The sequence below is a fragment of the Phascolarctos cinereus genome, unplaced genomic scaffold (assembly GCF_003287225.1).
Source record: "Phascolarctos cinereus isolate Bilbo 61053 unplaced genomic scaffold, phaCin_HiC Scaffold_2;HRSCAF=192, whole genome shotgun sequence".
Taxonomy (NCBI): domain Eukaryota; kingdom Metazoa; phylum Chordata; class Mammalia; order Diprotodontia; family Phascolarctidae; genus Phascolarctos; species Phascolarctos cinereus.
The window spans coordinates 343013036-343035575 of NW_027555625.1; positions in this window are offsets into that span (position 1 = coordinate 343013036).

The window sequence follows — 22540 nt, forward strand, 5'->3', positions numbered from 1 at the left end:
GGGATATTTCACAACACAGAGTGCTGCTTGTTGTGATGCTGGTTTTGGTCCTAGAGAGGCTCCATAGTCTGCAGCACTGTAGAGGTGGGCTGGGCTACCTGTCCAGGTTTGAGTTGACTTCTATAGCTAGGGATCAGGATCCCCACTGCATGGGAAAGAGGGAGGGGAGACCAAGGTGTGAGCTCTTGTTGGCCCACTTGCACAGCCTCGTTGCTGGTTGTGAGGAGGGGGTGCTGAGTGAGCTCAGTTAAGAAGTCAGTTCCTGGATTTTTTGTTTACTTTCTTTTGGATTCTGGATGTCTTAAATCAGAGAGATAGCTGAAGTTTCTTTGGTATGTGATTACTGTTTTGGAAAGGTATGAGAGGTTGAGGGGATCAGAGAAAATGTCTAGTCCCTTTTTCTTGTTTATCATGTGACCCAGAAGTCTGTCACTGGAGTTTTAACATTTGCCTACTGTATTTTGTGGAACTTGCAGGATAAGATTTGTTTGTTTGTTTTTTCCTGGAGGCTATCTGTCAATGTTTTCGATTGGTGATTTGTTTTCTCTATTCAGAAATTCTGGGCCATTTTCTTGTATTTTTACTTGCATTGTGGAGTTCAAGTAGTTTGACTTGTCAGATTGTCCTGGGAGGCCTATGACGTTTAATTTGTCTCTGTGCAGCCTGTCTTTGAGAGCCATGTATTTTGCGTGTATAGAGATCATGCATATGTGTTTTCTTTAATGTTATTGCTTTATGCTTCTCTTCTTCCAGATTGTCAATCACTTCTGTATATTTGCATTCTCAATCAGTTGTTCTCTCTTATGCTCCTTTGGAGAGATTTGCCACTGTGGATTCAAACATTTCTATACTGCTAATTAGTTCAGCTGTGCAGGCCATAAAAGTCTGCTATTTTTTCCCTTTTTAACTTCTTCTTTCAAGCGTCTTATTTCTCTCTTGAGTCATTCAGAAATATCCTGCTGTGATTCTATACTTTCTTGGGAATCTATAGGGTCCTCTGTTGGTTAAATTTCCTTTGTCTTGCAATGTTTATTTAGAGATCTTTCCTTTCATTTCAATGTCTTCCTTGGTCATTTTTCTGCCAATTCTCTCAGTTTTTAACTGAGTTTTCTTTCTCCTAACATCTTTGGCATTTTTAGTCTTTTTCCCTAATATATCTCCATTTTCTGACCCTTTGACAGCAGATCTCCCAGGGGCTGGAACTCTGTTTTCTCAGTCTTCTCCCATATTGGATAATTCATTTTTTACCAGCCTCTATTCCTTGGGTTTGAAGACTGATCCTATCTAGATGACAGTCCCCTTTCCTTCAGACCTGGTATACCCCACTTCTACCAACTCCAGTGCCCACTGTTCTTTAGTATTCCTCTTTTTCTGCAAGCAAGTAGGCAGCAGTGAAGTCTGCTGCTCATTGTCACAGAATGATGAGAGTGAAAGCAGGGGCAAGGTGTCCTAGCAGACACTAAAGCAGCAGGAAAAAAAAAGTGCTGAGTGGAACCAAAAGAACCTGCCGAGGCATGGGAGCTGGTGGTAGTGAAGGATGAGGGTATGCTAAGGGAACACATGAGGGATTAGCAATACTTGCTAATTCATAAAGTTGATATCCATTAGGCTTCTTGGTATCTTAAACTATAGTGACAGCTACAATCATTTTATCTCATGCATAGTTCCTACTTTGCAGAGTTTTTGACAGGAAGGTCTGGAGAAAACATCTAGTCCTCTAGCTTATTGGTCATACGACCCTGAAAGAACCTCGTAATTGGTTTCTCTGTCTCCATTCTTTTTTTGTCTCCCATCCATCTTTTACACAGATGCCAAATTGATATGATCCTTCCTCATGAAGCTTCAATGACTCTCTCTTGTCTCTAGAATAAAATGTAATCTCTTCTGTATGGCTCTTAAACCTCTTAATAAACAGGATTTAATTTCTCTTTCTAGTCTAATTTCTAGACATCATTCTCCTTTCTGTACTCTAGATTTTAACTAAACTGGTCTTCCAGCACTTCCTCATGAAGATAGTCCATTTGCTGACTCCATTTCTTTACAGAAGCTATTTCCCCTCTACACCTTAGAATCCCTGGTTTCCTTCAAGGCACATCTTAGGTACTACCTTATACAAGTCTTTTTACTATCCTTTCCTAGTTATTAATATTTTCCCCTCTGAATAGCCCTTTCCTAAATATCGTCTGATCATAATCTTAAACCTGGAAGGTGTCTTAGATGTCATCTGATTTAATTCTCTATTTTTAAAGATGAGGAAGCAAAGGCTCATAGAATTTAAGTAGTTTGCCCTTGATTTAAACTTAGGTTTTCCTGGTTCCAAGTTCAGGATATTGTCCAATATGCCACAAAGCCTCTAAATTTATAGATGTAAGAATGGAGGGTTCAATTCATACCCCAATACACCCTTGGTTTATTTTTGGGGGGGGAAGGAGGGAAGAGAAGATGGTTTTGTATCAACTGTTCTTGCTGTACCATCTTAGTAAATATCCTTTCTTTAAACCAGTTGAAATCTACCTGATTATCTACAGGAAACATATTAGTGGAGGCTCAAAAGCAATAATATTAGAAATCTAACCCCTTCAAAGTTGCCTGAGAAATCACAGTAGAAGAAACAACTTGCCTTCTGAAAACTCAGCCTATTTATGCAAGAGGGAATTAGGGAAATAGTCCATGAGGGGATGCTACGTGTATTTTCCATCCATTAACCTTGTTAAAGATGCATTTTATGTTTCTTTATCTGTGGATACTTTGAATTCCTCCCAGTAGGATATAACCTCCTTGAAGGCAAGGAATATTTCATTTTTGTCTGTGTATTTTTTTCCAGTGCCTTGCACAGAGTTTTGCATATATCTATAGGAAGCACACAACATATTCTTGTTGAACATTGAACATCTGAATTGAACATAGTGGGTGTTGTTAAGGGAAAGACTCCAAAACTTTGGACTGTTAATGTTTCTGTAGTTCAGTTCAACAAACACATTGAACACTCAATTATCGCTGTGCTGGGTGCTTGAGAAGGTATGGAATTTAGATTAGGTATGGTTCCTGCCATATGACATACACAAGGGTAACTATAATACCCAAAAATACATTTTAAGTGAATTAGAGCCATGATCTTCAACTAATTTACTATCCATGAAATAATGACATCTAACATTACCTTATAAGACTGTTGTGAGGATGGAATCAGATAGGAAATCAAGACACCAGCCTATGCCTCTACATAGCTTGACATTATTGCAGAGGCTAAGGTATTATTAATCTACAGAAACTATAGAAAAAATGTCCCCATGTGGTTTCTAGGCAAAATAACAGGTACCTGCTGACCTTGCTGTATTTACTCCTAGGATATTCCAACAGTAACTTATTCACAGTGTCCTGCTAACCATACCTAAAGCTTTCCAGACTAAATCTCCTAACTTTATACCTCTTGCTCCCAGCACTATAATATCCCCACCAATGATCTTTCATCTCTGTTCCATTCTCAATTTATTCTTTGTTTTCTTAATCCAGATGTAAGAATATAAATTGGTCAGATATCCTTAGCTGAGGTGGCACAGTGGATAGAGAACTGGGCCTGGAGTGAGGAAGAACTGAGTTCAAATCTGTCCTCAGACACTAGCTGTGTGACCCTGAGCAAGGCTCTTAAACTCTGTCTGCCTCAGTTTCCTTAACTGTAAAGTAAGGATGATAATATCATCTGCTTCACAGGGTTGTTGAAAAGATTAAATGAGATAGTTTTTGTAAAGAGCTTAGCACAGTAGTGCCTGGCTTATAGTAGATACTTAATAAGGTCTGTCCTTCCTTCCTTCCTTCCTTCCTTCCTTCCTTCCTTCCTTCCTTCCTTCCTTCCTTCCTTCCTTCCTTCCTTCCTTCCTTCCTTCCTCCTCCTCCTTCCTCCTCCTCCTCCTCCTTCCTCCTCCTCCTCCCTTCCTCTCTCTCTCTCTCTCTCTCTCTCTCTCTCTCTCTCTCTCTCTCTCTCTCTCTCTCTCTCTCTCTCTGTATACATATATACATATATACACACATATATATGATGGGGGTAGGGCCGAAGCCAAGATCTCCACCCTTTGCCCCAAAGGGAATCTGACTCACAGGCCCCAGACCCTCATCTCCCTTTGAAAGCCTTAGGCTCCCTTTTGTCTATAGGCCTCAGAAAGGCCTTCCTTATTGACTCCCCTTATCTCCTTTTGAAAGTCCTGGCCCCACCTTGATTTTGTGCAGATGCCTTTCAAACTTCTGCCTTCCTGTTCCCTCCATTATCTATTCCCACTGTCGATTCAATCTCTCTGACCTCCCCAATTAGAATTCTTACCTAGACCCATTTCCCAACCCCCTTCTCTGGCCACCCAAAGTTACTTTAGTATTTAAGATCCACCTTGGCCCTCATTCAGATGCTGAGAATCTCTTGTGCCCCAAAGGCTGAGCCTTTCTCTTGCCCGCCTGTCCTTATGGGTGTCACCTGGTCAATGTGATTTATCACTAATAAACTTTTTCTCTGGCTGAAGAAGATTTGAGTTGAATTCATTCATGAGGGCCCGGTACCGCAATCTTGGGGTCCCAGCACCCCAAAACCCCTAGACCTCTTCATACATACATACATACATACATACACACACACACACACACACACACACACACACACACACATATATATATATACATACACACATATACTGTTTTCTGGAATCAACTTTTTTTTGGGTCCATTCTAAGCCTGTTACTTGGGTAAGGTTTTGTTTCTCTGTGTGTGTGTGTGTGTGTGTGTGTGTGTGTGTGTGTGTGTGTTTGTGTTTAACCTCTTGTGCTAGACTGTTAATTCTCTCCCTCATAGTTCTCATTTCTTTTCCTTCTGTCTCCCACCACTCTTATTTCATTTATGTTTTTTTAATGATTTGAAAAAAACAACAACAAAACCTCTTACATGATTTCTTTTAGGAATTCTAATTGATCTAATGGGAAAGCTGTATTTTTATTTGAGATTTTGCTTGTAGTTTTCTTTTTCTAGATTTGTGTCTTGGGCCTCCCCAGTGTCATAATAATTTCTGTGTGGGTGTGAGCACACACCCACACACATGTGTATAGTTGTTTACTCATTTTTGATTCTGAAGCCCCATTCCTTGACTGGGGTCTGATTCTTAGATCACTTCTCTACAGTGGAGCAGGATCAGGGTAAACTTGCTGAGACCCTTTCTTAAACTCTAGGGAACTCAGCCTAAGGGGGTGAGACTTTATTTTGCATACTGAGGTTCTTCCCTCCCCTCAGGATCAGATCTAATTGAAGAACTAATTTTCCTTGTTGGCAGAAGGAAAAATCAGTACTTTTTCTTTGCAGCTCAATTAAATCAAAATTTGTTCCTCCTCCTGGGGTTGGACCACATCGAAGCCCTTATTTTCTACAACCTGAATAAGGTGTCTTGGTTCTTTTTTTTTTTTGAATGATAAGCATTGAGGCTTTTTAAAATTTTAAGTGATATTGGAGTTCTTCACGTAATCCTAGTGGTTAAGTTCATGGTCCCCACCTCCTCCAGGGATCTGAATCAAAGTGAATGTTCCTCTAGGAAGGGTGAGTCATGTCCTAATTGCAGCTGAGTCATATAATGGTGGGGAGAATTGAGCTGTACCTCTTCCTCCTACTCTGCCACCTTGGGCCTCCTTTCCCAGCTGTTGATTATAATTTTCAAGGAGGTTATTACTTGAGTAAGGTTTTGTACCTCTTGAGCTAAACTGTTAATTTTCTTTTCAAGCTTTTTTTCTCTTAAAATTCTCATTTCTTTTCCAATTATTTATTCCTTTCATTTCATTTCATCTTCTAGGAATTCTAAATAAACTTGTGTTCAAGTTGTGTTTTGGCCTTTTTTGAGGCTTTGCTTATTCCCTTCTTGGTTTGTGTCTTAAAATATCCCTGGCATCATCACAGCTCTTTATTGCTTTTCCTCCACCTATTCTTCTAGTTAGGACCACTGTCTTTGCCTCTATTCACTACTGGCAGAATTTTCATGGCCTTGTATGATTCTGATCTGTATAACCTTGGATCTGTGCTACATTCATTGAACATTGAATGCTGTTTTCTTCAAAGATCACAAAGGCAGCTTCATCCAGAAAGCTGCACACTTTATGCAAGCTCTTTGTAGTCAGATCAAAGACTCAGTCTGATTATTGCCCTCCTGAGATTTCCAGAATCCAGGCCCAATTTTGGGTTTCGGCATCATAGCTGTAGACTTGGCCCCCCGGGTGGTACTCAGTTCCATATTTCGTATTTTGCCCCCAGTTAGTTGCCTTCAGCTATCTGAATGTCTCAGCAGGTTCAGAATGACTACACTACTAGCCTAGCCATGTTCTGAGTTCAGGTTCCAGACTATGGAAGACCATAGTCTGCATCTATCATCTCCATCCACCCCTCTTCCATAGTTCCTGTTCTATTCACTTGTCTATGGGTAAAATGAGTGATCTTAGACTGGAAAAATGCTCCATTGTGGTTGGTTTCTCCTTAGATTTTTCTTTACTACTTTGACTGGTGATCTCAGATCTTTTTTGGAGTAGTTGTTAGGAAAGTTGGGCTGAACTGTTCTTTCTTTTTTTTCTGTTATAAGAGATTTCTTTTTTCTTTTTAAATTTTTAAAATTTATTTTAATTTATGGAATGAAACAAGTATTTCCATAACATAGTATAATAATAATGAAAAAGATGATTGTACATGAAACTGCAAATCTATTATTGTATGACTTGCTATTCCTTTTAAATATACAATAAAGTTATCATATGAATTTTTTTCTCATTTTTTTCCCCTACCCTAGAAATAGCTACCATTAGACACAAATATCTATCTATCTATCTATCTATCTATCTATCTATCTATCTATCTATCTATCTTTCTATCTATCTATCCACATATACATACACACATATATTTATATATAAAATAAGTCACATATATGGATATATATATGCAAAATCATCCTATACATATTTTTATTTATCAGTTCTTCCTTTCAATGTAGATAGAGTCTTCCTTCATATGTCCTTTGTAGTTAATTTGGGTCCTTATAATAGTCAAAATGACTTATTTGCTTAAAGTTGTTCCTCAAACAATATTGCTCTTACTGTATACAGTTTTCTCTTGATTCTGCTCATTTTGCTCTTCACTATTTTGTACAAATCTATCCATGTTTTTCTAAGATCATCATGCTGCTCTTTCCAACTCCACCATCTTGACTAGTCTACTTTCATTCTCTTTAGTGGGATTGTTGTTCATTCTTAGACATTTAAACATGTTTGCTGAGTTGAACTGACTGGAATTGAATGCTACTCTCTGTAGGGAGGATAATTCTGGCAGCCTGGAAGCTAATTTGGCAGGTCTTCTGAATGGGGTCTCATGGGTTTGCTTTATTCAGTAGAGATGCTGAGCACTTGTTTCACAGCAGCTGTAATGATGATAGAGGAAATGTCCCCTCCCCAACATCAAACTCTTATAGCTTTTTGAGGTTTACAAAACACTTTCGTCACACACAGACACAGGCACATATATACTATGATTCTGTGAGGTAGGTAATACAAATGTTATTTACATTTTAAAGTTTAAGAAACTGAGGCTTAGAAATTTAAGTGACTTGCCCACAGTCAGAAAACTAGTGTTGGATTTAGATCTGTATTCTGATATTTTGTGTCTAAATCCATCAATTTTACCCCTATACCATGTTGCCTCAAATTAAGGACTCTAGCTCATTACTGTTGTGAATAATAATTATAACAACAATAATATTGTTCTTTCAAATTTGGAAAACACTTTACAAACATTATCTCATTTGATCTTGACCATAGCCTGGTAAAGTAGGCACTCCAGGTATTATTAATTCTGAGCCCCATTCATCCTGATGATTTCCATTATACAAGGAGCTCCCAATGAAAACACTCCCCTGATCAGTGCAAATCAGAAATAATTGTTACTTTTGGAAAGTTGTGTGGGGTCATACTCAGCCCACAGTTACACAATCCACAGGTGTTAGAGGTGAGTGAGACTTGAACTTATTTGTTCTTGTCCAGTTATTATTACTTGTTTCAGATATGATCTTCATTTTGCAGATGAGGAAACTGGGCTCTTTTGGACAAGTGACTTGTCCAGTCATACAGCTAATAAGTGGTAGGGGAAGTATTAAAACCTCCGTCTTCTGGATTCTAGGTCCTGTACTTATCTGCTTTAACATCCTGCATGTGTAGGATCTAGCATCCTATGAAATGGGTAACAGAAATAACTAGGATGGTGAGTGACATTTAGGAGGAGAGATTTTGCACATCATCTAATAGTCTAATCCAGCCATTTTACAGATGAGGAAGTGAGAACCAGAGAAGTCCAATGCTCATTTGCTGCTTCATAATGAAAATCAAAGTATTCAGAAGCAATGGAGGGGATTGAAACCATTTTGAGCTTTATAGTGGCATTCCCTCTTAATTAGGGGAACATTAGGCCTCCTTCTAGCCCACCAATTGCATTGGTCCTAATGACAGCTTATTTTATAAAGTTCTTGCATATTTGTCACATCTTCTCTCACAAGCCTGTTCTTGGAATTACATTATTCTGAGAATTAGATTTCATCTGACATGGTATTTTAATGAGCCATTGTCGACTCCAGTTAAGCTCAGGTAACAGCTGAGCTAAACTAAGTGGAGAAGTGGGGGAATAGGCCACACTGAATGATAAAGGAATCATTTGAATTGGAGTCCTGGTAGCATTGTAACTGACAGGAACAGAAAGTCCACTTACAACCAGGCCCATTTGATTTCCCATGATGTTCTAATGTTTGGGAGTTTTCAACTTAGATACAATTTCTGGTGGCTTTCCTAAATAGGTCTATATGGATACGTGTGTAGTGTAGCCATGAAGCTCCCAATGGCATGGATTTTAAAACTCAGGTTGCATAATAACCTGGAAGCACCTTCAGGCTAGGTCCACACATAGAACCATCTTAGAAGAATTGAACACAAGAGCTGGAGACTGACCTGGAGATTATATTTAGTCATTGAGTTTAGTAACAAGAGCTTTAAGTGACCTTAGGGATCCTGATCCAAGTTAATCATTTGTCACATAGGGGGTGCTTTAATAAATACTTGATAGTTGATTGATTGACTATGCTGAATGGTCTCAGGGATAATAAGACCTCTTTCATTTACTCCTCAAAATCTTCACCCTCCCCCTCACATGACTAATAATAATAACTCACATTTACATAGTGCTTGCTATGTGTGAAGCTCTTTATAATTATTACCTCATTTGACCTTCACAACAATGCTGGGAGGTAGGTGCTGTTATCCTTTTTTTATAGATGAGGAAACTGAGGCAAACAGAGTTTAAGTGACTTGTGCACAGTCATATAGCTAGTAAATATCTGAGGCCAGATTTGAAGAGATCCACCAAGCCTGCTGCTCTATTCATTCCACCACTTAGCTGACCCAATCATTCGTCCTTTGGAAAAGAATAACTAATACTTTAGATTACTACTAGTCTTTGGAGGGCCCTCAGTCGGGGTGATTAGACCAATACCTCTTTGGCTACTGTGGACTCAAGAAGGTAGGTAGCCATGATGAGAAGTCAAGGTTTTTATCAACTTAGACAAGAAAGATCTGAGGTTCATAGGGGTAACTCGTATTGACAACCAGCACATAACACATAAGATTTAAAGCTGGTACAAATTCCTTCCTCTTGTCACTGCCAACCCACTCACATGCACTACAGGTTTGCATACCTGGTATGATGTTTGCTAGACCACAGAACAGAATGTCTTTAGATAACGGAATTTCATGACTAACTTGGAGCTCACACAACTGGCTAAACAAGCTTGAGGTCTTTCTTAATTCTCCGTTTTCCTCATGCTTGATTAGAATTCTCCTTTGCTTCCATAGTCTTTTCTGTCTGCACTTTGCTGTCCTGCACCTCAAAGGTGAAATCCCCTTAATCTGAGATGGAGAATGACAAGCCAGTGGAAGCTGCCAAGATCAGTTTTGTTTGGCCTCATTTTGTGCTTTGCAAAGTCTGGGCTCTCCGGGCTGGAGCCATAGATTACAGGAGGCTCTATTGGCATGAAAGGTAACAGCTTTTTTTCCTTTAAGCCACCTCAGCTTTTTCAGCAGGGACTCTATAGGTCATGAACATACCATTTTGTAGCCCCCATCAGCGATTTGTGACTGCTTTTGCCCTAGATTTACCCAGCTCCTCAGGTGAAAAATAGATTGGGAAGAAAGCCAGCTGAGAAACAGTAGGTGGGTTTACCCCCTGACATGAGCATGCAGTCTATATCTGAGCCAAAACCCCAATTATACAAAGGACCATATGGAGTGACTTAACAGGAAAAGAAATAAAGGGTCTCTGGGTTTAGACTCAATCTTTTAAGTTGGTCCACTTGCAAGGAGAGAGGAAATTGAACACTGGCTAGTTAAGGGACAGCCTACTGTAATGGAAAGAATGTCTGAACGGGGAGTTAGGAGGCCTAGGTTTGAGTCTAAGCTTTGTGATCCTGAGTCCATCATTTCCTTTGAGGGCAACAATCTGGGCTAAAGTCTGAGGGTCTCTAAGGTCTGCTTTAGTTCCAAAATGCTATGCTAAGGAAAATCTGTAGGTCCTCAATGCCAGGCTCCATAGACTGACTTTATGGTGAGCTGTGGAATCATCTTTGGGTTTTGTAGAAAGGTTTCATAGGATTATAGTTCCATCAATTTAGAATTGGCAAAGGCCTTTTAGAGGTTGTCTTTTCCAGCTACCTCATTTTCTATCTAGTTCACAGGACCTGAGTCTGAATCTCAGAGAGCTGAGTACTACCCTGGTTTGGGGTAATGTTCTTTTACATTGCTGTACCTTCTCAGTAAATATCCTTCTGTAGAGGACAATTAAAGTGAGTGGTTAATTGATATCAAGGAGATGTTAACTGGTTGATTAGAATTGGGGAGGGGGAGCATAATGGATTGGCCTAGTGAAAGATAATACTATTGATTGAGGGCATTTTCTCGCCAGGTATTCCATGTACTAATGAAACCCTTGGCCCAGTGCAAAAAGAAAAAAAATAGGCGGGGGAGTAAAAGAGAAAAAAGGGGCACTTTAAGATTTCCATAGTGCTTTCTTCAGCATACCATTGTGAGTCAGACAGTTCAAATATTATACCCATTTTACAGATGAGGAAGCAGAGTAAGTAAGCAACAGGAAGTGACTTGTTCATGTTAATTATTAATTCTAGAATCTAAACCCAGGCCTTTTCCGCTATAATAATTTCAGTTGTGTCAGATTCTTTTGACCTCTTTGGGGTTTTCTTAGCAAAGATACTGTACTGGTTTGCCATTTCCTTCTCCAGCTCATTTTACAGAGGAGGAAACCAAGGCAAACAGGGTTAAGTTGCCCAGAGTCACACAGTCAGTGTCTGAGGTCATATTTCAACTCAAGAACTTGAGTCTTCCTGATTCCAGGCCTGGCACTCCATCCACTGTACCACCTAATTGCCCCATAAAATGCTTTTTTTCCCTCATTTTTTTTCTTACAATATTCCTATGAGGTAGGTGCTATCACCATCATCATTACTACCACAAGCAGAAGTACCTTGTCCTATACCACCCAAGTAGTAAATATGAGAGGCCAGATTTGAAGCTGTATTCTTTGGACTCCAAGTTCAATTCAGAATCTAAAATAGTTCTCTATGTCCTTTTGAGAAGGCAGGTAGCATTTAAGGATAACCCTATGAGAGCAGAGAAAACTCAATCCAGGAAGGGATTAAATATGGTGTAAATGGTTGGCCAGTAAGATGTAAGCAAGAAACAGTGTGGAGTAATGGGAAAAGCATGGGTGTTGGAGTCAGAGGACCTGGTTTTGGATCCTGATAAATCCAATAAACACTTATTAACACAGGAAAGGAGCCAGAAAAGTGGGGGTGGGGAAGTGCACCAGGGAGCATCTTCTTCTATGGAGTTGAGACCAGACAGAGCAGCAGATGCAAAGTGGAGTGAACTGAGAGTCCAGTCTCTGCCCTCTATAAAGGAAGGCATTGGGAGGAGTTTTGTACTCTACCTCTACCTTTGGTACTCTACTCCAGCCCTCCAGGCAGAGGGGACATGAAGTTGAAGGTGGTGGTGTCAGTTAAGGTTTAAGTTAGCAGCTTGGAGATGAGATTAGAAGTGACGAGTTTATTCTGGGAGGAACATCTTCTGCCTTGGAGTTGAAACCAAAGAGGCAGATGAAAAAAGGAGTATTCTTCACTTCTTGTGACCTTGAGCAGGAGGCCATCTCTAGTAATCCTGATCTATATCTGGCCCCTGGATCCAGATGGCTTTGGAGGAGAAAGTAAGGCTGGTGACTTTGCACAGCCCTCCCTCACTTAAATACAATTCTTTTGCAACTCATGGCATCACCTTCCTGATGTCATGGTCTTCTTCGAGAAAGAAGGACAAACAATGACCTGTGAGTAGCATAAGATGCCCCACTAGGGACCCAACTGGCCAGTTGCAGTTTGGCAATACAGCTCCTTCCTCCCTTGCTTTCTTGCTCGCCTCCCCTCCTCTCTGCACCCCTCCAGTCTTGTCTCTCTTCTCCTTACCTTTTCCCCTTTCTCTCCATCTGTCCACATAAGTATCATACCCTTACCTTCCATTGCTCTGCCCAAAGGAATGTAAATTTTGATAGCTGAAACCAAGTAAGATATCTTGGGGTTTACAGGCTAGATTTTTTTCTTAAGGACCATGCCTTAAACCAAAATCACTCTGGCTCTCACTGATTGGCCAACAATAGGTCCCCAGACCAATCCCCACTTGGTTATTGTTTGGGCCCCCTGATGGCTCAGAGTGAACATAAAAAAGCAATTGTTTTTGTTTTGGCCAGAAATGCTGAGGATCCTCTCCTCCCAAATGATTTTTAGTAGGTAAAAGGGGTCTTTTTTTGGGCCTCAATTCTTATCTAGCCTTAATCACTGAATGGGCATTGCCTCAGTCAGACTGAGACCTGGGAAGGACCTTAGCTTAAAAAGGCCAAAGTCTCCAACTGCATACAAGGCCATCTCCAGTGGTCCTGATTTGTATCTTGCCACTGGACCCACATGGGTCCAGAGGAGAAAGTGAGGCTGGTGACTTTGCACAGCTCTGCCTCACTTAAGTCCAATTCACTTGCAAGTCATGGCATCACCTTCCTGATGTCATGGTTTTCTTCAAGAATGAAGGACAAACAACAATGACCTTGAGTAATCACTTCTTGTTTTGAGGGTCTCAAGTTTCTCATTTGTCATTGAGATGGACTAACTTAACTTTTAGATTCTTTGTAGCTTCTCTGAAGCCTTCCCCATGGGAATTGTAAAGATATAGTATTTAGGAAGCCCCAAGGAAGGTTGGAGAAAAGATCATTAATAGCATGTAGGAACCCAGACTTCCTAGGAAATTTCCTGATTGCTTCCCTTGAGTTTCTTTCTAATATTTATGTTCTGGTGGTCCTTGTCACATGGCTATTGGTCTTTCAAGTAGATTAAGTACCTTTTACTGTCCTCATTTTAAGATGAAACATTTGTTGAGTCCCAAACCTGGTGATATATACCCATTTATCTTCATATAACTGTCCATCTAGCTAAGAGGAGATGAAGGGTTTATTTATGATTGGAAAAATCAACCACCCAATCTTATTTCACACTCTCTTGGAGAGTCATAAAATCATAGATTGTTAGAGGTGTGAGGGACCTTAGAGATCATTTAGCCAGCCTTCTCACTTTACAAAGGAGAAAAAGCCCCTTGGTGGATATCAATAAGGGGGATGGACTAAGTGGTTGTTTCCAACTCAGATATTTTTGATTTGAAACCTGTGCTTATCACTTTATGAATAATCTCAGGCTAACAATTAGCAATCTTTATTTAATTAGATTTCTTTAACTTATACTTCATTGAAGTATGAAAGGGGAAGTAATTCACTTATCCAACAACAAATATTTGTTAAATGCCTAAGTGTATAAAGCAGCTTCCACACAAGGTATCCTGCCCCATGATACGTAAAATAAATTGTTTCTTGCAAATTGTTGAAAAGGATTCTGTCTGATAAGGAAAAATGAGAAAGTGGAAGTTAAATTCTGTTGATGTCACCCTTCTGTCATATTGCTTCTTGGGCCCCTTTCTGATGACCCAATATTGTTCCTATGCTTGACCACTCACTGTTATAACAACAACAACAATAAAAACAACAACGATAGCAACAGACTCTGTGCTAAGTGCTTTACCAATACATCTGCCCCTTCTGCAACTTCTGCTATACCTGGAACCTATACCTCCCCCTTTCCTTCACCTTTGGCTGGTAAAGTAGAAAAAAGTGCCTGATTTAGAGTCAAAGACCTTGGTTTCAATACAGGCTTGCTACCACTCTTTGGTAAATCACTGGGCTGCTGTGTTCTCATTTGTAAAGTGGGGGCTCCAGGGGTGGCCCAGATCATAAATTCTGATCCGGAAGGGACCTTAGAAGCCATCTCAATTTCTTAAAATTGAGATCTTTATTTTTCACATCACTTTCATTTGTTTTTTCCATCTTTCAAAAAATAAATCTGTCCTTCTCACTACATCCTGCCTCACACTGAGCAAGTGAACTAGAACCTTCAATATAGATGCATAGTCCAGCAAAACAAATTCCCACATTGGCTATGTCCAAAAATATATATATCTCTTTCTTTATTTAAAGTTTATCACCTCTTGATAAAGAGTTATGTTTCATCCTCACTGTTTTGGACTTGTGGTTTATCATTGCATTGATCAGTGTTCTAAAGTCTTACAAAGTTATTTTCCTCTATAATGCTATTACTGTATAAATTCTTCTGGTTCTCACTTTATTTAGCATCAGTTCATAGAGGTCTTCCCAGTTTCTTCTGAAACTGTCCATTTCATTGTTTCTTGTGACACAATAATATTTCATTACGTTCATATACCTTAATTTGTTTAGCCATTCCCAATCATATGGCATACCTTTATTTCCTAAATTTTGACTATTATGAAAAGAGCTACTATACATATTTTTGTATATATAGATCCCTTTTCCTCTTTATCTAGTTTCTTTGGAGTATAGGACTAGTAATGGTATGATTGGGTCAAAGAGTATATATATTTAGTAACTTTTTTTGGATGTAGTTCCAAATTGCTTTCCAGAATGAAATTGCTTTTCCAGAAATAACAGTTCCACCATTAGCATACTAATGTACCTGTTTTCCCATAGCCCTTCTACAGTAGCAAATTTCCATTTTTTGTCAACTTTGCCAATCTGATGGATGCGAAGTAGAAATTCAGTCACTTGAATTTTAATTTCTCTAATTATTAATGTTTTAGAGCATTTTTATATAATTGTTTTTTGTTTTTTGTGTTTTGTTTTGTAGGCAATTGGGGTTAAGTGACTTGCCAGGGTCACATAGCTAGTGTCAAGTGTTTGGTCTGAGGCCGGATTTGAACTCAGGTCCTCCTGACTTCAGGGCCGGTGCTCTACTGCGCCATCTAGCTGCCCCATTTTTATATAATTGTTGAGAGCTTGGATGTCTTCTTTTGAAAATTGCCCATAATATCCTCATGATTTATCTACTGGGAAATGGCTCTTAGTCTTAAAAATTTGAATCAGTTACATACACACACACACACACACATCTTTATCACAGAAACTTGCTGCAAAGATTTTTTTCCCCTAGTTACCCATTTCCATTCTATGTTTTTTTTTTAAACAGCATTGGATGTTTGTGCAAAGGCTGTTTTAATTTTACACAAAAAGAATTGTCCATTTTGTTTTGTATGATCATCTTCATCACATATTTAGTCATGAATTCTTACCTTATCCATAGGTCTGAATGGTAAAATCTCCCTTATGCCTCTACTCTGTTTATGATATTACCTTTTTATATTTAGGTCACATATACATTTGGAGCTTTGTATGATGAGTTAATCTAAATCTAATTTCTGCCAGACTGCTTGTACAGCTCTTTTTCCATCTTACTCTTTCTTCTTCTTCTTCTTCTTCTTCTTCTTCTTCTTCTTCTTCTTCTTCTTCTTCTTCTTCTTCTTCTTCTTCTTCTTCTTCTTCTTCTTCTTTTCCTCTCTCTCTGTATGTGTGTGTGTGTCTGTCTGTGTCTCAGTCTGTCTTTCTTTCTCTGACTCTCTCTGTCTCTGTCTCTCTAACTTTCTTTGTCTCCCTGTGTCTCTCCTCAGACACTTTCTCTCTCTCTCTCTCTCTCTCTCTCTCTCTCTCTCTCTCTCTCACACTTCCATATATTCATTTAACATAACAGAAATAACATAACAGTGGGAAGGAGCTTAGAGACCAGCCCTCTCATTTTAGGAGTGAGGAAGCTTAGGTCAAAAGAAGTGAAGTGATTTTTCCCAAAGTTCCACTGTAGGTTGGTAGCAGAAGCAGGCTGTCTCTCCTGCCTATCCTGTTCTCCTTTCTCACCTCCCCTTCATGGAATCCTTAGCTCCCTTTGTGACTCAGCTGAGATGCTGCTTCCTACAGGAGACCCTTTCTGATGTCTCTAGATGTCTCTCCCCTCCAGATACTATTTTGTTTATATTTTGTATTGACTTCTTTATGTAGGTGGTTGCTTCCCCTTTTAGTATACTTTGAAGTATAATTCCTTGAGAGGAGACAATATTTCCTTTTATATTTATATACTCAGTGGCTAATATAGTACCTTGCACACAGTAGGCACTTAATAAATGCTGTAGAATACATGAATGAATGAGCCAGAGTTAAAACTCAGGTTTCCTAACTTCTAGTCCAAGTCCCTTTATTCTGTATTGTATAGCATTATAGTGAGGCAAAGCTTAGGGGGGAAAAAACTAATACTGACTTTTTGCTTTAGGCTCTCTGAGAGAGATATATTGTGATACAGACATTCATTAAATTGTCATTAATGTTATTGCCAAATAAACACAATAAATACTACTCAGAGCCTACTCAGTGCCACAGGTGTTTTGTTTAAGGTTAGGAGATAGAGACTTGATTAAAGGTAGAAACCATTGAACATTCTTTTCCACGTTCTGGCCCTCAAAATACCACGATAATCAACAACACTGCTCTCCTCAGCCAAGAACACAAACAAGGGCATGGGCCACTGAAGGAAGAGAAGGAATTGTTGGGGGGGCTTTTGGTTTGGTTTGGTTTGGTTTTTACAATTGTCCAAGGTGCAAGGACTTGAGTTTGCCTGTTGTAGCAAATTGTGATGTTAATGGTTCATCACAGAGTTGCAAAATCTGTCTGTACCCAACATCTAAGTGACAGCATTACCAAGCTAATAATCTCCACCTTGTTTGCCATTACAATAATGAATTCACTCTAATTTTTATGTTCTCTCAGGAGTGCTGGGGTTTTTCATAATTTACCCGTCCTCTAATTGCTAGTACATTAAATACTAGAAAAGAATGTTAAAATGACCATTGAGAGAGAGGGAGAGAGAACTTCTTCATAGTTTTCCTTGATCCCTCTATTGTGAGACCTTGGGCTGGCCACCTTATGCAAGAAGTACTCTCCAAGCCTATTTCTAGAAGTTTTGATTCATTTCAGCACAATATAGCCCAGAACAATGAAGAGTAGGGATGTATCAGAAAAATAGTATTTTAAAAATTACTTGATCTTGACTTTTCAGCTTGTATTCTGTATAAATCCAGAGCTGAAAGTGTCTTTAGAGATTATTTGATCAAATATCATTTTACAGTTAAAGGAACTGATGCCGAAATAGGTTGAGTGATTCATCCAAAGGTCACAGGGGATAAGTGGCAGAGCCCGAATTTGAGTCCAAGTACTATTATTCTAAAGCCAGAACCCTTGATGATCTTTCTATGGTATAATGGAGGGAATGTTAGTTTAGCACCAGGAAGACTTGGGTTCAAATCCCCCATCAATTCTACATTCGCTAGCAATGTGAACATGCCATAGCTTCTATATTCATTTATGATTCAATTCAATTCAGTTAGCATTTATTAAGTACCTAATATGTTCTAGTTACTGTGCTAAGCACTAGGGATAGAAAAAAGAAAAAAAGAAAGGTAGCTCCTGCCCTCAAGGAGCTTATAATCAAATGGGGGAATACAAAAGGGAGCTAGAAAGGCAAAGGTAAGGTTGGGGAACATGACTCCAGAGGGTCACTGGCACAGGGACGTCTTATTCTGTGGAGTTGAAACCAGGCAAACTCCAAATAGAGAGTGGAGTAAACTGGAAACCTAATTTCTACCCTCTGTAAAGGAAAGCTTTAAGAAGAATTTGGTACTCCAGTCATCTACTCAGAGAGTTGTAAATAGAAAGCCTACCTAAAGAGAGCTGAAAATGAGTTTTTCATCATTGTTTGCCTCAGTGTAACCTTACACTTCTAAGACTTTCTAACAAATGCAGGTCTGTCTGCCAATCAGATATACTATTATGTGGGCCTACAATAAGAGTAATTGAGAACTTACTATGTGCAAAGAGATGGTCTCAAAGGTTGTATGGAGAGAGAAAGGAAGCAAGGAGCCTACAAGGGAGATAGTTCAGGTATAGAAAAGTGTGGGGGCAGAGACAAAGTGGTAGAGTAGAAGCACTACTGCTTAGCTCTCCCAATATGCCCTCAAAAACAACTTATGCCTCAATTCAAATTCTGGAGCAGCAGGGCTAACAAAAGGTCAAGGTGAGACATTTTTCCAGCTCAAGACACCTTAGGAACTCAGAAGAAAAGGCCTTTAACATTTGGAAGATGCTGGCCTTGAGCCCATGTGGTAGCGACACCAGCTGTGGGTCTTAGAGGCTGTGACAGCATCAGTTTTGGGAACTCTCAAGCCAGAGATAGCAAAGGAATTTGGGCAACTAGTCAGAAAGAGATAATGGGGACCCTGCCCTATACTGTGTATAAGAAAGGGTGCTGTTTGGTGACTTCATTTCCAGTTATCAGTTCCAGGGTGGAGAGGAAGATTTGGTCACAAGAAATCAGGGGCTCTGGGAAACAGTACCTCTTATGGTGGATCAGGGAGCCTTCATAGGCAAGGACCAGAGCACAGACCAGGAGAACAGTGACATGCTTCTCCTTAAATGATACCACTTTGGAAGTACCACAAATTTCTAATCCCTCAGAACTATCTCGGAAAACAACAATGTGAAAAGCCACATGCACACCATGGAAACAGAGCCCAACATTAACATATGATTCAAAGTCATTTTTTTAAAGCTCTTCTAGGAATTCTTGTTGAGCTTGTGTTCAATTTACTTTTTTTTCCCCCCTTTGAGGCTTTGCTTATAGCTGTTTTGGAATCTTTTTCATCTTCTGAGTTTGTGTCTTGATCTTCCCTGTGACGATAATAGCTTTTTGTCAGGTTCTTTTGTTGTTGCTGTTGTTTCCTCATTTTTTCAACTTATTCTTGACTTTGAACTTTATATTAAAGTTGAGCTCTGCTCAACTGGGGAAGTACTGTACTAAGTTTCAGGCTTTTTCATGTTCTCTTGCAGCCACAAGTGCTAATGCTGCTTTCTACCTTGGATCTGAGACCAGGGTCTCTGCTCTTTTGTAACTGACCACAAATGTTCCTCTCTGCCCTGAAACTGCAACCCAGAATTACATATGGGTAATAGAGTTGCCAGTTAGTACCAACTGCATCAGAAAAAGGTTCACTATAATCTCTTTCTGATCAGTTGTCTGATCCCCTTACTGTCTCTGGGCTAAGATCTCCCAAAGTTCCTGTTGCTGTCACAGCTCGCTCTGATGCCTAATACTCATGCTGCTGCCATGTGGACTCAGGGTTGATGTCCTCCCCAGTGTCAGAGACCTTTCCTCCCAACCTCCTAAATTGTCTTAGATTGGAAAACTGTCTCCCTCTGACTTTGTAGGCTCTGTTGCTCAAAAATTTGACTTGAGGCATTATTTTAAATTTATTTGGAGAGGAATGTTGGAAGAGTTCACCTGGGTCCCTGCCAGTGCTCTGCTATCTTGGCTATACCCACACCCTCATTTTATTTCAGTGTCATTATATTCAATGTGTGTGGCTTCCCCAGTCTACTGGGCAAGCAGTAATCCTAGCAATATAAAGTATAGAAGAAAAAGGAAAAATCTTTCTTGGACCACAAGGTAAAACCCACCTAGATGTGATATTAGCAAGCGGAAGAAATTTCCCTTAATGAACAATTATCTTTTAAACCCAAAGAATTCTTTGACCTGTCTACTAAAAAAAGGCTTTATTGACCTGGGGCTCATCAGAGGGAGGACCTTTGGATTCTCTTAAAAGTTCTTTTGATTCTTTGTTCCTGGGAAGGTAGGGTTAGTGTTGACTTTATTTTTGTGAAGATTTCCACCTCTAATTCAACTTGATTCAGCCAACATTTACCAAGTGCCGATCTTCCTTAAGAGGACAGGAAGTATGGCTTACGATAGCAACGACTGACCTGTATAGTATTTAAAAATTTATAAAGTACTTTAATCATATTTGAACCTCACAACAATTCTATGAATTAGATCTACAGGTATTGTTAATCCCATTTTACAAGTAAGGAATCAGATTAAGAGAGGTATAATTATTTACTCATGGTTAAACACCTAGTGAATACTTGAGGTGGCATTTAAACACAAGCCTCTCTGGCTCTGAATGAGACCTCTATCCACTATACCATAGAGTGCTAGCCTTGGAGTCAGGAAGACCTAGGTTATGGGTGGGGAACCTGCTGCCTCGAGGCTGCATGTGGCCATCTAGGTCCTTGGGTGCAGTAGCCTTTTGACTGAATCCAAACTTAACAGAACAAGTCCTCTTAATAAAAGGATTTGTTCTATAAAACTCGGACTCAGTCAAAAGACTGCTGCACCTAAGGACCTAAAAGGCCACATGCAGCCTTGAGGCCACAGGTTCCACACTCTTGACCTAGGTTTAAGTCATGTCTCTGATACATACTATATGACCCTGGGCAAGTTATTTACCTCTCAGAGCCCTAGGCAACTCTCTAAGACTGAGTTGCCATGTTCATTAGTAGAAAGAGTCATTACTCTAGAAGAGGGATTTTTAGCATGGGTTATGTTTATCCCCAAGGGAGTAAGAGAAACTTGTGAAGGGAGTATGAAAAAAATTGTTAAATAACTATAGTATTTTATTAAAATATTCCCAAAGTAGTAGACTCCCATTTATCTTTTTAGCTTAAATTTTTTAAAAATAGCCTAGAAAACAATATTCTTTAAAAGAAGTATATCTAAAATGTTTGGATTATCGCATGGGCTCATTTGCAAAAAAAAAAAAAATAAAACAACGAAGTATTTATATTTGGCCTAGAAAACATTCCACAAGTAATAGATTCAATGAAAACATTTATGGATTGGAGGGAGATCACTGAGTAGGTAGTGGTGGAGTAGGAAAAGGCAAGATGAAATAAATGCATAGCTATATACAATTATCCTAAATCTGAAAATTTTGAAAGAGATGATTGAAAGAATAATTCCTACTAATCAAAACCAAATGAATAGGGTTTGGATATGAAACCCTTTTTATATTGAACTAGGAAAAAACAGTAACAATAACAATAATTGAGGGACAATGATTCAGTGACAGGTGACCTGTTTGATGTCCACAATAACCATAAATCTCCCATTAATTTCCAATCAATGAAGTTACAGAATTTGTTGTTGTATTCTTGGAGGAACATCCCATTCTTACTAATTGAGCTCACAGAGCTCTAATTCCATTTATAATGACTTATTTTTTTAGAACAGGATTCTTGATCCTGTTCTCAGTGTTAAAACCAAAGCAAGAAACATATTGGAGGCAAAGGATAAATGCAGATATCTCTTCCAAAAACTAAACAGTATAAAACTGTTGGTTGACAAGAAACAGATCAAAGGGTCTTACTAAGTTTTTCTTACCATGTTTTGAGAAACATTTAACAAATTTATCATCCTAAAAATAATTATGTATTAAATACAATTTCAGGCCTCATTATTCAACTGAAACTCCCTCCAAAGTTTTAAAAATTAATTTAAATTTAAAAATATTTGTTATTTATTTTAGCAGTCTTTTCTTTTTAAATTTTGGATTCTAGATATCCCTCTACTCTCTGAGAAGGTGAACAATATGATATCAATTATACATTTGAAATTATGCAAAACATTTCCATATTAGCTATATTAAAAAATAGTGAGAAAATTATACTTCCACTTGCACTCAGAGTTCATCAGTTCTCTCTCTGGAGGTGGATAGCATTTTTTCATCATGAATCCTTTGGGATTGTATTGGATCACTGTATTGATCAGAGTAGCCAAGTCGTTCACAATTGATCATCATTACAACATAGCTGTTACTGTGCACAATGATATCCCAGTTCTTCTCACTTCACTTTGCATCAATTAATATAGGTCTTGATGGGTTTTTCTAATACCATTCCTGTTGCTATTAGTTATAGCACAGTAGTATTCCATTACAATCATATTGCACAACTTGTTCAGCCATTCCCCAATTGATGAGCATCCTCTCAATTTCTATTCTTTGCCCCCACAAAAAGAGCTGCTATAAATATTTTTGTACAAAGAGGTCCTTTTCCTTTGATCTCTTTGGGTTACAGACCAAGTTGGGTATTGCTGTA